The 16223-nt window shown below is 43.2% G+C and overlaps 1 protein-coding gene across 3 annotated transcripts in view; it reads right to left on the bottom strand.

Moving 5' to 3' along the window:
* zswim7 (zinc finger, SWIM-type containing 7) overlaps positions 1-16223 on the bottom strand; it is a 31443-nt gene that overhangs the window by 4154 nt on the left and 11066 nt on the right. The gene's annotated exons all lie outside the window — the stretch shown is intronic.

Here is a 16223-nt window from a genome sequence, read left to right as displayed (position 1 = left end):
GATGATCTAGTGTTGCTCTGATTCACAGGACCACAGTTCAGACCGCCGGTTTTTACCAGAGCATTCGTTTAACTGGCTCCTTATTTAGCCAGCATGATCCTTGCAGGAAGACAGCCAAGACAAAAATATTCCCATGAACCATACTTATGGTCTCTTGCACTATAGGTGCTGAAGTATGTTATAGGCAAATAAAAAAAAATGTTTAAAAAAGCCCCAGCTACAACGGACAGGATTTCCCTCAGCACCACGCACACTGTATAGTACCATATATGCATATGTGTAATAATAATAATACCTTAGCGCTTAATATAGCGCTTTTCTAGACACTCGGAGCGCTTTACATAGTATAAGGAGGAATCTCCTCAACCACCACCAGTGTGTAGCGTCCTCCTGGAGGATGCGACTGCAGCCATCGTGCGCCAGAACGCCCACCACACACCAGATATTAGTGGAGAGGAGAGAGGAGTGATGTAGCCAATTCAGAGATCGGGATTATCAGGGGGTCTTATATGGGGGAATTTCGACGGTAGGGTTATACCCCTACTCTTTTACGAGAAGTGTCCTGGGATTTTTAATGACCACAGAGAGTCAGGATCTCGGTTTAACGTCTCATCCGAAAGACGGCGCTGCTTTTACGGTATAGTGCCCCCGTCGCTCTACTGGGGGGCATTAGGACCCACACAGACCACAGGGTGAGCGCCCCTGCTGGTCTCATTAATACCCCTTGAGGCAGCAACCTTAGTTTTCCCCAGGAGGTCTCTCGTCCAGGTACCGGCCAGGTTCAGTGGGAAACCAGGCGAGAGCTGCAGCGAGATATGACTCTGGCATATCTATCTGGTGTATCTATTTATTAATCTAATGTGCTATATACAAACCGTAATCCTTTCAAACTGCATTGTTACATGGAAGAGAGAAGACCATGTGGTTTATATATACACTGTCACCTGGATCCCAGGAACACTGCGTCCAACTGAAACACAATCCACCCAAATACCACCGCCGACAAAAGACGTGAAACCAAACCTGCGCTTGTTCACTGCCTTACAGAACACAAGCCCTCCAGCACACTGAGAGACTTTAGGATTGGGGTGTGTGTGTGTGTGTGTGTGTGCTGCACCATACAGCATTTCCACAACGCAGTCAGGGAAGCTCAGCAGCTGATCAAATACGCCCAAGACGTAATCTCGTACAGTTCTCACAGCAGAGCGGAGAGGAAAACTTACAAGACCTCAACTGTTCCCTTAAGGGCCGAGTGTAGCGTGAGGTTAACGCTTCAGTAATGACAGAAAAACAAAGTATAACATAAAAAGTGATGTGTCTGTAGCGGGATCATAAAGCGAATATAGCCAAGAGAACATAAAATACCACATGAAATGACATTGCTGTCGATGTAAAATAAGACCTGAAATGGAGTTCAACATGTATCCACATTTTCCACCATTTTGCCAACAGGACCTCTAGATGCCGAACCTCGAGCTCTGCCAAAACAGAGCTTTAAAATCACCAAAGCACTGATGGATGGTTCGGCTTTTAAATTAAATGAAATTTGTGTTGGGGGTGGGGGGGTTTATTGGGGGGGGGGGCACTCTTGATAACTGTGGGGAAAAAAACAACATAAACCATAAACTCCATCAGAATCAACATCGAGGAAAGGTCCGGTACTGAACACAGCGCGCGCTTTATACCGAGTAAAGTTCCGGTACTGAACACAGCGCGTGCTTTATACCGAGTAAAGTTCCGGTACTGAACACAGTGCGTGCTTTATACCGAGTAAAGGTCCGGTACTGAACACAGCGCGCGGTTTATATCGAGGAAAGGTCCGGTACTGAACACAGCGCATGCTTTATACCGAGTAAAGGTCCGGTACTGAACACAGCGCACGCTTTATATCGAGTAAAGGTCCGGTACTGAACACAGCGCGCGCTTTATATCGAGGAAAGGTCCGGTACTGAACACAGCGCGCGCTTTATATCGAGGAAAGGTCCGGTACTGAACACAGCGCATGCTTTATATCGAGTAAAGGTCCGGTACTGAACACAGCGCGTGCTTTATATCGAGTAAAGGTCCAGTACTGAACACAGCGCGCGCTTTATATCGAGTAAAGGTCCGGTACTGAACACAGCGCACGCTTTATATCGAGTAAAGGTCCGGTACTGAACACAGCGCACGCTTTATATCGAGTAAAGGTCCAGTACTGAACACAGCGCGCGCTTTATATCGAGGAAAGTTCCGGTACTGAACACAGCGCATGCTTTATATCGAGTAAAGTTCCGGTACTGAACACAGCGCGTGCTTTATACCGAGTAAAGGTCCGGTACTGAACACAGCGCGCGCTTTATATCGAGTAAAGGTCCGGTACTGAACACAGCGCGCGCTTTATATCGAGTAAAGGTCCGGTACTGAACACAGCGCGCGCTTTATAATAAATTATTAAATTTGCAGCATCTGCAAAGCAAATGCTGCTCGGACACAAACACACTCCATTATCCAGCCAAACACCTTCAAGTTCACTAGCCATGTTAAATTACCCCTCCACTTCCTCGACCAAAAAAAAAAAAAAAGAAGAAAAAAACCCGCGACACTTCGTTGTAGGTGATTCAGTGGTGGAGTAATTGGACCTGTGGAGAGGGCCGTGTCGTCACTCATACATGATTGGTGGAGGTGATAAACCACGGTTGGCTGTTAGTTGCTTCATGGTCAGCAGTGCACGAAGATTTAACACGGAGTCCAAGAACAAAACACTCCTCTCATCAATCCTACTTTTCGATTTTAATGTGTTTCACTCTTCACTTGCTGCCTAATATGTCCCTCCCCCTTGACAAGTGCCAGTGTAAAGAGGTAATCTTTACAGATAATCTTTACAGCTTTCTCACGTCGCTGAGACGTAAACTAAACAGCGTTTTTCACTCGGTTTTGGCAGGTCTGTCTGAAAATGTTCCAGTTTCTCTGTAACAGGTAGCAACTTCTTACTTCATGCCCCCTCATGTTTCATCCCCGACCTAGCACATACATGAAACGCTGGGTTAAAGCTTCGTGTAAACTTCTGTTTTGTTTCAGAGCCTGAGCTCCGACTGATCAACATGACCTTCTGAATAAAGAATTTTACCACTTCTACAGATTTTGTGGGCTGAAGTCCTCCTGCTAAACCACTTCCTGCCCTTATTACACCGCTTCCTGTTTTAGTGTGCGGAAATGTTTCCATCCCTGAAGCAAGCAAAAGGAGGAAAATTTGGTGGCAGAGCGGGTCGTCCACTAATCGTAGGGTTGGCGGTTCCCAGCCCACGTGACTCCACATACTGAAGAGTCCTTGGGCAAGACACTGAACCCCAAGTTGCTCCCGATGGCAAGCTAGCACCTTGCATGGAAGCTCTGCTACTATTGGTGTGTGAGTGTGTGTGTGTGTGTGAATGGGTGAATGAGACACAGTGTAAAGCGCATTGGACCCGATAAAGTTAAAAAAAAACAAAAAACAAAACACTATATAAGTGCAGACCAGAACAAAATTTCCATTGACTTCTGTTATGCTAACATTCAAGAACAGGAAGCAGGTATCAGTATCACACTCTCTGTTGTAGGTGTATCTGCCTAACACTGAACTATATATACTATGAGTGCTCTATTATTTTGACAAGTATATTTAACAAAGTTTATGGTTTCAGACATATCCATGGACAAACACGTATTTGCTAAACAGATTAGTCTGCGTTCAATTTCACTTTTCCCCCGCAGGCAATAGCCAAACCACTATTTAGGTTTGTCCAAATTTAAATGTTGCGTAAAAACTAATGAAGAGGAACCCTACTACTGACTGGATTTTACTCATACAGGTATCCTGTAACGGGTTTATCCACAAGCACTCCGTCGTCGTCTTGGTCTTGGTCCAGCAGCCGGAAGGGGATTCCACATAAATCAATTACATCTCACCGTGATCCAAACATGCTCCAGGCCTGAAAGGGAACTTGGCTTCAGTCCTGCCGTGCAGAAATACTCTCGGCTCCCTCGTGGGAGCTTGTTTTTTTTTTTAAAAAAAAACAACAACAACAAAAAAAGGGACTCCAGCAAAGTCGACCTTATAAAGGGGCGACGAATAATCCATCATCAGACAGTGCAAATGCCCTGATCGTCCTCATGGGAGCGTCTCACTGTGGGTCTGTGGGAAGATGGAGGACTTATGCAGCAGGGATTCATACAGTTTTGCTCAGAGAGATCTCCGAGTCTCTCCAAACCAAATGAATTCCATTCCATTCTCGCCCTCCATAAAATTGTTAATGGTCCCATTTAGTGTTTCCTTTTCCTGAGCGTGCTCTTTACATCAGCGAGCATGGCTAAAGGATGTGAGGCAATGCGAGGACTACGTCACTGCAGAGAGGCCTATACAGAGGAAAGCAAAGGAACTGACCGGACGCCATCTCTCACGTGTCCGTGTCCTCCGATTCCAAAAGCAAACCTGCCGGATCTCTAAAATCCCTGATCTGAAGATTTAATAAGAAAACGACCTGCACAAACAAGATCATCAGAAATACTCCTTCACACGAGCGAATAATGATTGGAAATCGCATTTGACTGGGAGGTGTTCAGGGTGACGCTTGCGCGAGAGTGTTTATTACCAAGACAAAAGCACTTCGCACCACATTAGAGAAAATAAAAAGGAACGGAGATGAGCCGGACCATCTGCTTCAATTACGAATACGACTCCCGTTATGTGCTTGGAACGAAGCTCGGATCTACGTTAGTAGCGGTAGACGAGCTTTAAAGAGGAAGGATGTGAAAAACTGGCCGAAGAAGTGCCGGCAACGTCAAGTGAAAATTACAAATGTAAACAAACGAATAAACTGAGCAGCAAATCTCAAGAGAACTGGACCGTAAGTCCTTGAAGAGAAGGGATCTGAGAGGAAAACGGAAAAGATACGAGCGGCCACGGTCGCCACGTATACGCGTGAGAACTTCACAGGACATTTCTTTCACTCGGAGGTTCGGTCTGTGAGTTCGGAGATCAGTGACCCTGGTGTTTCCTCATCATGTGTACTGCTTATAATGTACGGCAGAGCAAAGCTACGGAGGGTCTGAAGCCGGCAGACGAAATCATAGCGAGAAGCTAACATTACCACAGACGAGAAAAAACTCGAGGACGGCCGACTCGAGCAAGCAGAGCAGTGTTTATTAAAAATGAATGCAAGGTGGCGCGAGTTTGCTCTCACACACACAAACGTACATGCAAGTTAACGAGTCATGGATTAAACTTTCTAAAAAGTCATTTGTAATCTCCTATTCGTATTCAGACCATTTGAGGATATACACCAGGTTTGGACGGTGTTCAGAGCCCTTCAGGTTTGGTACATTTTATTGATATAGTTTTCATTTAAATGTGGATGAAATCGACGTTTTATAGCTACTCAAAACAACCCACGATAAGAAAGGAAACACTAATTTCTTAACCCTTTCGAGCAGTATGAAGGCGTTCCATCACGCCGATGGAATGGAAATCGACTTTTCAGACATTTATCATCGGTATAAATAAATGAATTCCGTCATCACCACAAGTCTGTTAGAAGATTAGTCAGGACAGTGACTGCGTTTACATGGACAACGATAATCCACTCTTAATCTAATTAAGACCGTAATTTGATTAAGAAACTACCATGTAAACAGCGACCTTAATCTAATTATGGTCATAATCTAATTAAGCTCTAATCGAATTAAGACAGGTGGAGTATTCCTGTTCTAATCGTATTATGGACGTGCATTACAGACATGTAAACACCTTAATCACATTATGAACGCCGTGTGAGCGTTTTCACCGCATTTTGCGACAGGACATGATCACACATTTTACGCTTTACGGCGAACGAGAGAGTTCGGCCGCGTCCCAAACCGCATACTTGCCTGCTATAGGCCGGTAGTGGGGGAAATTACGTGCATCTCGGCTACTATACAGTAGGTAAGTATGCGGTTTGGGACGCAGCCCACGGCTTCAAGCAGTCGTCTATTTGCAGGTATAGCACGACTAATAATTAACCGCACTTGAAGCGTTCGTAAAGAATTTAAATAAAAACACCCAAAACTGTATACGGTACCATAACGAGGACGAACCGTATGTCGATACGTGAAATTCTGGAGGGACGTCGGACGGCGTGGCGCGGTGACGTAATGACGCGGTCTCTTAATCTGATTATGATCTATAACGTGTAAAACGGGAACAGGACAGGAGTATTCTAAAAGCGACTCGTGTAAACACCTTAATCACATTATTACCTTACTTAGATTGAGGTCAATAATTAAATTATTGCTGTCCATGTAAACGTAGTCACTGTTGGGTTTCTGTGTGTAGAGTACGGTAACTCTGGACCCGTTTACAAAACGCATAACCGTTGCTACGGTTACGCCGGTCATCTACTCTACTCCGGCGTTTCCCACCCTCGAAAACGGAGACGTCTGGAAACGCCGAAGACCCCGTTTCAGCTTGAGAACTCCAGGCCAGGAAACGAAGGCGTGGCTGCGCCCACATTCGCCCCCTCATTGGGTCTTCTGGATCGTTGCGTATCCTTCCCTGATTCGTCAAGTCCCTATCATATGACCGTTACGCTACCTTGATCGTATACGCGACAACACGGAGACTGAACCGCTAGCTTCGCTGGCTTTGTCGTCGTTCTTAGCAGCAGTTGTGCAGTTCAATTCTGTATTTTGTAATACTGCGGCTGCTACGTGCGCAAGAGGCGAGCTATGATTAGAAATTTCATTTCAAGCGGCGTAAGCCCTACGTCGAACGGCGGTTTGGACTTGCAACCAACTTCCCGTTTACACTTGTATGTGCAGTATGCATGAATGGGCATGTGACCTGCGCTTTCCGTCGTGGAGTGCGGACAGAGATGGTTTCTGAAACACGGCGGAAACGCCGGTGTGGATGAGGATCGTTTTCATTTTAAAACGCCGTTTTAAAACCAAAACGCACTAGTGTACACAGGGCCCGAGTGTTTAGCTGCTGGTGAGCGCCTCTCCACAACAACGTTGGTACAGAGTTAAAACGGACTGCAGAACCAAAGCTTGTCTGACAGTAAAACACCAATTTCACATCACCCCTTTCTTCTTTGCTGTCAAATGCAACTGGATAAATTAAACGGTGTTATACAACTGTGAGGTCGAATGCTTGAATCTGATTGGTGGCGGTCGATACTCCAGCGGCACTCCACTTGCAGGATTTGCCTCAACCCACCCTTCAGCGTTCATTGTTTTCAAACATCACTAACATGCCCCTATTTGAAGAGCGATACATTTCCACCGGACTTCTCTCCATTTCCTCAGCCACCTCCTTAGCAGCCGATGGTGCACCGCGGCCACCTCATTAGTCCGGTGAAAAGATCAGCACGTAATCTGAAAGCAGCCGGTGTGACAAACACCAGGTATTATCTGCCAGAAGTCAAAGGCCAGCTAATTCATTAGTGTCAGTGAGCTAACGGACTTAAATGATGTGCTGCTGCCGGTTACATTCGCTCACCCTAACATGGGAAAGTGAGGAAGGTCTTTAAAAGACCAGTGCCGAGGAAAGCTTTCAAAGCGTTAAAGCTCAGCATGCAGCCTTGTTTTCCACGTGCTTTTTCTCACGTCCGCGACTACGTCAGGTGGCGATGATAATAGGAATCCTGATTCCGTCGAATTTGGGCTAATGAATTCCCGAGTCTGACGCGGAGAGGAACGCTGCTTTGCTGTTTCGGGCAATTTAACATGGACGATGGGCTCGTGGGATATGGCTTCCTCTGAAGTTCTAGGCCTAGTGTTCAAATGAAAGAAGATAAGCATAATAAACTTTAGGGTTAGTGACCGTTAGTACACCAGTGGAGTCTGAGGTCATGTTGAAAATCTGGGAATTCGCGACAACTCAAGTTGTATAAAAACGGTTTCCATTTACCTCGAGTCTTATCTTTATGCTTCAGACAGACGTTATCCGTCGTCGACTTTAATAATATCCTAACACACAGATGCACACGAACACACAAAGTAAAGAAGGAAGAAATATGTCTAAATTCTGGAATTCAATTAATAGATCTTACATGGTAGCACTTCTTGTATTGTTCTCTGCTTGATATATCGCTTTGCTTGAATCTTTCTCATTTGTAAGTCGCTTTTGGATAAAAGCGTCTGCTAAGTGAATAAATGTAAATTAGAGACTACAGAGACAGGAAAGAGGAGAAACATAATCAATACAGGTACGAACCTCTACTAGCCTGATCGGGAATTTTATTTTATTTTTTTTTAAATGTAATTTAGCGCATCGCACGTTTTATTTGTTCACCTTTACATCTGTTGGCATGGAATTTCCTTGTGATGTGTTACTTCCTGTTATCACTCGCATTACAGCAGCTATAAACAGCTGTTCTCTCACCCACTTCTATTTTTATTTCTCGAAAATGAATGCAGCTTTGGTTGTCGAGAAACCGAAGGCACGACAGGTTCTTTCCTGAAAGCGCCGACATCAGATACTTCTGCCAGTGAGATTTGAGAATTCAACAGCGCTACGATAATATATATATATGCAGCCTTTTTTCCAGTCACTTCACTGCTGTGTGAATGATGTTTGTTTAGAAAAAAAAAAAAACACACAACAATACTGAATAAAACGAACAAAACCTTCGTGAAACGGAACGTTTTCGCCAAACGCCCATGCTCTCAGCTTTCAACATCGCGGCACATCCTACGTTTCTGCCGTGTGTTTGATAGTCAGCGTGGACTTGTGAGATCTGGCTTGTCAACTCGGTCATAAACTAAAAGGTCATCCGCGTTATCTATCACTATCTATTATTTACTACACACATATCTTGACACATTATCGATACTATTCAATACGTCATCATAGTACTATATCATACCAGCAACTTCCTTCTTTTATCACGACTAGAAACTCTTACATTAGGGCAAGTGTAGCAGACTCTGGAGTCTATTGCCCAGTCGAGTACAATAACAGAGATAATATTCAAACAGACATGAAAATGTGCTCTGTATGTTTACTTCACGATTGTAGTGAATAAAAAGATCCCCAATGTACACCAGAATCGTCCATCGAGTCAATCGTCTGTAGCTACGGGGCATGATATTTCAGATCTAAACCTACTCAACAGAACTAAAAATAATGGTCCCCCCCCCCTTGCATCACCCCCCAAACAAAGTGTATTAATATTAAAGGCAAGTGTAAGTAGCTTCATCTTCTCGTCTAACAGCATCCCATCAACCTTAAGCATAATCAACCATGATCGGCTGAATGTTGATCCCGCCTATAGCCTCTAATTTTCATGTCCATGGGAAGGTCAGAGTGAAATAAAGGGTACAGGCAGAGGGCAGCGGGAACGCAATGAGATTGGGACGTGGGCACAGCTGCATGCTGCCCCAGGGGCAGCTTGTTATTAGGCTCACTGATCCTCATACAGGATGACAAGCGGAATGAGATATTAATGAAATCTCTTCCCCTCAGAGTCCGAGACATGTGGGAGGAGACGCGGCCCTGAATGAGAGGAAACGTGCTGTGTGGCTCCCTAAAAATATTCCATTATTCTGAGTGAAAAAGGGTCTAAATATAAATACTGCTGGGTACAGCGTGTGCACACACTGCTTATCAGCACGCGTGCTTTAACGTGTACAAGTGCTTTTCATTCTCATATCGGAATCAGACAAGTTCTCGAAACGCGAGCGTCGACTGAACGATCAGTATTACTGACTGAAGTGTTGACTTCCATGCCCGAAACGTGTCTGGTTTGAAAGTTCATACGCCCACAAGGTATATACGAATGTCTGCACTGGTCCGTCGAGCGCACGAGTTGAAAGATGAAGCGCACAGGCAAAGGCAGGCTCAACAGAACGTTCCCCACCGTGAGCTAATCTGTGCAACGCGCCACCATGTACACCTGTTCCTAATCGAATCCAAAACACACTTATTGCAAGCAATTTGCGCTGGAAAGCAGAGCAGTGAAAGTAATAGAAATACTATTTCACATGATCTTCAAATGACCAGACCAAGGAATAAACAGCAACGGAAATACCAAAATATTCAAGACGAGCATCAAATTCCTCTTTTAAAAGTCTGATCTTTTACTGAAGCTCTAGCGTGGAGGAAATTGGATTAGCGCTTTACGTCAATGCTACCCTGCCCTGTGAGGAACATATAGGTGAAGAGAACAAGAGTGCCCAAATTTCAAAATGCCCATATTTTTACATACATTGAACAAATAAATGTTTTGAAAGCATGATCAATGTTACACTAATGATTACTTCACACACAGAAATTTCGTTTAAACGCGGTTTGACAATTACAGGGGTCACTATATAGCTTCTAAATATATCAGACAGTAATTCATGAAAGGCTCAAGCACTAATTATATGCTTATTACCACAATATTGGCCTCGGACTTATAATATTGTAAGGCCACAGAGCTACAGGGCATTACTATGCATTTTTAATAAGCGGAAATGTAAAGCTTCCCAGCTTTTAAACATATCCTCAGTATAGGTTCAGGGAAGGTCCCTTCAGCTCTGCCCCTTCCCCTTGCTTTCTCAATGTAATAGTTACGAAATACGTGAAAATCAGCAGGTGAAAAAGGTTGGATTTAGACATTAACGGCAACGTTAACAAATAGTGTGAGAATAAGAAACGTTCCATGATGTCTGCGGTACATGTCCTCTGTAAATCTTTACCGTATATTACAGTTAGAGCCACGGTTTTTTTTTTTTAATAATTAATAAATTACTTCATATGCACACAGAAAATGGCACATTGTGTTCATGAATCCAGATTCTATAAATATGCGAACAGAAAACACTCCATGTGAAGGGGAAACACCTTGTCCCTGGTGGACACCAGTCAACCTATGTCCCTATCCTTACCTACAGTCACAAACACTTGGTAGTCAACAAAAGACTACAAGTACAGGGGGTGGAAATGAGGTTCCTCCTCGGAGTAGAACCTCTGCTTCTCAGAATCAAGAGGGTCCCCTTGGTCCCAAGGTAAATAGGATGTCCCCTTGGTCAGCTCACGCTAGAGCTGTATCAAGCACGCCCCACTGGATGGAGACCCAGGACCTGCTGGAGAGTTCCTCTCTCTCAACGTCTCAAATTTAATTTCCCCAATTGGGAATTTCCTCGTAAAAGACGTGTCTTTGGGAGACTTCAGCTCTATTAATTTACACTCATTTCTACTGCTTTGGAAAGCAAATCCATGCCTGTATCTTACTGTTTACTTTATCCAAATCTAATTACAGGCTAAAGGCTAATATTTAACTAAGCCTCTCTATCTGACTAAGCAGGCAACCATTAATGTAAAAACAGCCAGTCTGGCTAGGCCGAGATGATTTTATTTCAGCGCAATGATTTGAAAGAAACCCCAATTTACATACACGTTAAAATAAGACGTCGTTATCTTATTGCAACCGTTACCAAACTATTCACGTGATCAGTAAACAGAATAATATATCATCTCAGGTCGGGTCAAATCCATTCATCAGGTTGCTACTACGTTCAAATAGCGGTAAATTTTTAGGATGTGGCTAATTTGGTTTCGTTCTTGCAGTCAGTGCAGTCAGAAATGTTGGTCAGAGAGAGAAGTTCCCACTTCTGATCATTTGTATTGACGTCTAAACGGTACATTTCTATTGGCAGACAGGGTCAGGAAATATCATAATCTAATGTCTTGCTATATGTGACACACACATGCATAGCAGGACCATCTGGTCTGCCCAAAATAGCAGCTCTCAGTTTACTGATAGTTATCTTACCTAGAATTTATCCCCAAGGGGAAACCATTGGTTACAATGCTTTTGTATATAGCTTCATTGGAATTTTAGTCCTGCTAGAATAAATTTGAATTTTACTCCTAGTCCAAGAATGGCCTTTATCTCATCCTGTTGTACAAACGTGCATGTCTGGTCCTCATTTGGTTATATCAGTCAATGTTAACATAGGAACCTCAAAGTACACTCACAGGAATAAGAAGATTGAGACTCCTATGTTTACATTTGCAGCATTTTGTCAGACGCCCTTATCCAGAGCACCATTTATCTTATTTATACAACTGAGCAGTTGAGGGTTCATGACCTTGTTCAATGGCCCAATAGTGGCAGCATGGCAGCACTGGGATTTGAACTCGCAACCTTCCAATCAGTAGACCAGCGTCTTAACCACTGAGCTACCGCAGCCCTAGAGCGCTACGAGTTCTCCTGCAACCACCCGTCTGAGATCAGTCTAACTGCATTCTATGCTTGTGTCTGATCTGTTCATTTCAATAGTGCCATAATTATTTACGGTGGTTTGGCGGTTAAGGCTCTGGGTTACTGATCAGAAGGTCAAGGGTTCAAGTCCCAGCACTGCCAAGCTGCCACTACTGGGCCCTTGAGCAAGGCCCTTAACTCTGCTCCATTTTTTTTGTATATTTCATAATAACCTTATGTAACATAAGGTTATTCTTCTTGTTCTTCTTCACAGGTACCTCTAACAGCCAACTACAAAAGGCTGCTGCTTGCATGTTTAAAAGAAACTTCTGATTGTTTCATAGAACAAATGCTTAGTATTAAAAGCCTGTGAGACTGGGTTATAGAAATAAATGCTTAAAGATTTCTGAAGTGAAAAGAAGAAACATTTTTTTAAAAGAAAATAAAATATTACTGCAAAAGTTAATGCACAGTTACTTTAAATTTGAGCACGTTTAAAAATCTGGGGTGAAACGAAACAGTAACTGCGACATGTGCAAAACATCAGTACTTAGTAACAACGCCCTTTGGCAGATATCACAGCTAGCAAACACTTTACGTAGCCAGCTAGGAGTCTTTCTATTCCAGTCGAATGAATTTTCACCCACTCTTTCCTGCTGAACGCTTCTACCTCCGGGATATTATTGGGCAGTCTTGAATACATACTGTAGCATGTTTAAGATCTAGCTATATGTATTCAGTGATGTTCAAGTCAGGGGACTGCGAGGGCTATTCCAAAAGTTTCAGCTAGCATTTCTTGAAGTAGATGACGGGTCACATTTGCTTCCAGAATTTGCCATTGTTCACTGGAAACCATTCTTCAATTTTTGCCTGGGCCACTGGCTGCGGCACAACCCCAAAGCATACTGGATCCAACCCCATGCTTAACAGTTGATAAGGTGTTCTTTTCATCAGAAGCTCCTTTTTCTCCAAACATACCTTTGGTGACTGTGGCCAAAGAATACAATTTTAACTTGATCAGACCACGGCACTTCTAGATCACAGGAAAGCTTTTCTTCTGATGACTCCTCCATGCAGTAAAAAAGTGCACCACAACTCCTGTGTCAGACAAACCTTCCAGCAGGTCATTAGTGTCATATCTATGGGGGATTTGCTTTGCCTTTCTGTCCAGCATACTTGAAGCTGTATCTGAAAGGTTTCTTGGTCTTGGTCTTCTGGATCTTGTCCTGACTTTCAGAGTTCTCCTTATCTGCCTTTTCTTCATGGCATTTGGAACAGTGGAAAGTGTGAGCTGCAAGCACTTTGTTATCTTGATATAGACTTCCTCTACTTTATAGGCATCATTTAGCTTCATTGTCAGATCCTCATTCAGCTGCTTAAAGGAGTCTGTGGGTGATGAGTTTTAGCACAAGGTTTGTAAATAAAAGAATTTATTACATAATTGTTAATCCTAAATACAATTCTTGACCTGCCTAAGAAGTCCTAATGAGTCGATCAGTTCATTAAGTTCTGAGCCTTTACAACTGGAAGGGTGTCCAAAGGTGTTTTTTTTTTTTTTTGAAGATTTTCTTTTTCTATTGCTTATGTTAATTAAATATAAAGTAACTGTGCATCAACATTTGCAGATAAAACATGTAATTCAGCCAGGGGTAGGGATGGGTACCGAAACCCGGTATTAGACTGGCAGTGGTGCTAAATTACGAAAGACCGTAGTATAGATAAGCTCTGACGCCATCGGTTCTGCAGAAATGAAGAAAATATATTATTGATACATAAACGTTATCTTGCACATTTTATCTCACCAAGCGTTCTCACCAAGCTGCGATAATATTAAGGCATTCATCTGCATTTTCATTATTCACAATAAGGCCGTCTGTCACCGGCAACAGCGAGGGCGCGCACGACACGAAAGATTATTACACAGAGTGATGATGGCAGCGAGAACCAAACGCTCAAGAGTGTGGTTACACTTCACTAGAGTTGATGCGGACAACGCCCGTTGCCACAGGTGCAACAAGATTTTTGCTTGTAAGGGTGGAAACACGAGCAATCTGTCAGAGCAACTTTCAAAAGCGCATCATGCACAGACAGAGCAACGCACCGTTTTCGACTGCCTAGCTAGCCCGTGTGTATTTGCCCCATCTATGTCAGGTATGCATGCTAGCAGTCTTCCCAAATAACAATGACATATAATCGATCACCGCATAATCGAGGACTCTCGCTGCATCGAAACAACGTTCCTCTCAGACACTGATCCTGCGCCTTTTTTTGCTCATTAAAGTCATGTTGAATCAACTCGCCATTTCAAATCAATGTAAAATCGCTAATTGGTTTGCTTACCTTACGTTGAAAATATGCGGATTTCATTGGGGGGTGAAACGATGTTACGCATTCAACATATTTTCTACTTGTTTTTAAAATCCCAAATAAAGAAATAAATCAGTACGTAAACATTTAGGCTACTAAATGCACATCACTTTCAGTTACTTTACAAATAGCCTGCATATAAATCTTGAGTATTTTTTTTCTGCAGTATATAAATCTTAAACACTACAAAATGCCTTCACACTGGTGCATTTACAAGTAGACGTATGATAATAAGCTATGAATGAGAAACGAATTTGTAATGATGAAACGCACACACCTTATTGTTCCAAACCTGTATAACTTTTAAGCCCACACTTAGTTTAGTTAACTAAATCATGTGAACACGAGTTCATGATCAAACATAAACATTAGCCACGGCTGATCCAAGTCACACCCCTGGTCCAAGTCAAAGACAAGCCCAAAGTTTACTGTGAAGGATGAGGAGGATGAGGAGGATACAATGTTTGTGGCATCTATCATAGAGAAGGCGTGGGAGGACCTCTCCTGGTGATATCAAGCCGTCCTGCATGAGGCCACAGCAATGGACCCCAGATTTAAAGGGAGGTCAGTCAGTGATGCAACGTGGGACAGATTGAGGAAGAAAGCTGTTGACAGTGTGACAGGACCAACAACAGGGCTGTCAGAGGAACAGACAGACACAGAGCACCAGCAAAAGGAGGAGGAGTCTGAAGGAGGTGAGGAAATGGAGGAGACAATTCCTCCATTGTACAAAAAAAAGGAGTGCCTTGGAGGAGCTGTTCTCGGAGGAGGACAGGAAATTGAGGTTGACGATCCAACGGGATACCTCAGCCCTCACCCTCAGTGAACGTGTTGAGGTTGGGCTCTACAAAAGCCTGCCTCCCATTCCTATGGCTGAAGCTCCTGTGCTGTGGTGGTGGGAGAAGAGAGCTATTCTGCCCCTCCTGACAAACATTGCAACAAGCTACCTCTGTGCTCAAGCCTCCTCCACCCCTAGTGAGAGGGTGTTTTCAACTCAAGGGAACACATTAAGCCAGGAGAGGTCCCGTCTTCTGCCAGAAAAGGCAAACATCTTGCTTAAATGCTTAAGATGCTTAAAAACCGTTAGTCCTTTTGCAGCCTACCTGCGTGCCCCACCCGTGCTGCTCTATACCACTGTATGTTCTTTTACAGGAAAATATTGCTCATTTCATGTGTTTTACATTCATTTGTTTTGTTTGTATAATAGTTATATGTTCAAACATGGCTGTTTCTTTCACTATATAGAATTATTTTTTCATTTTACATTTCAAAAAAAATAAAGCAAATCTTAATCATGTTCTCAATGTTTCTTTTTTCACAAAAAAAAAAACAAAACAACACAACACAAAGTACCGGTAAGAATACCGTTAAAGTACCGGATCGCTAAGCAGTAAAACCTTAACGATCCCCATCCCTAGCCAGAGGTGTCCCAACATTTTACATACACCTGTATATTAACCAGAGAACTCGCGGGAAGATCATTTTGTTCCGTAATTATTTACTTGATAAAATCAACACGACTATTTCCGACATTGGTGTTAAGTTAGCAGAGCGTTTACTTCCTGTATACCCACCACTATAGCATTTATTACACAGAGAACTGTAATGCCGTGTCTCAATACTTACAGGATAAAAACTCGCAGTGAAACATCTGTTGCTAGTTCTTTAAAG

This window comes from Ictalurus punctatus, chromosome 28 (assembly GCF_001660625.3).
Source record: "Ictalurus punctatus breed USDA103 chromosome 28, Coco_2.0, whole genome shotgun sequence".
NCBI lineage: Eukaryota > Metazoa > Chordata > Actinopteri > Siluriformes > Ictaluridae > Ictalurus > Ictalurus punctatus.
This window is presented reverse-complemented; position numbering and strand designations above follow the sequence as displayed.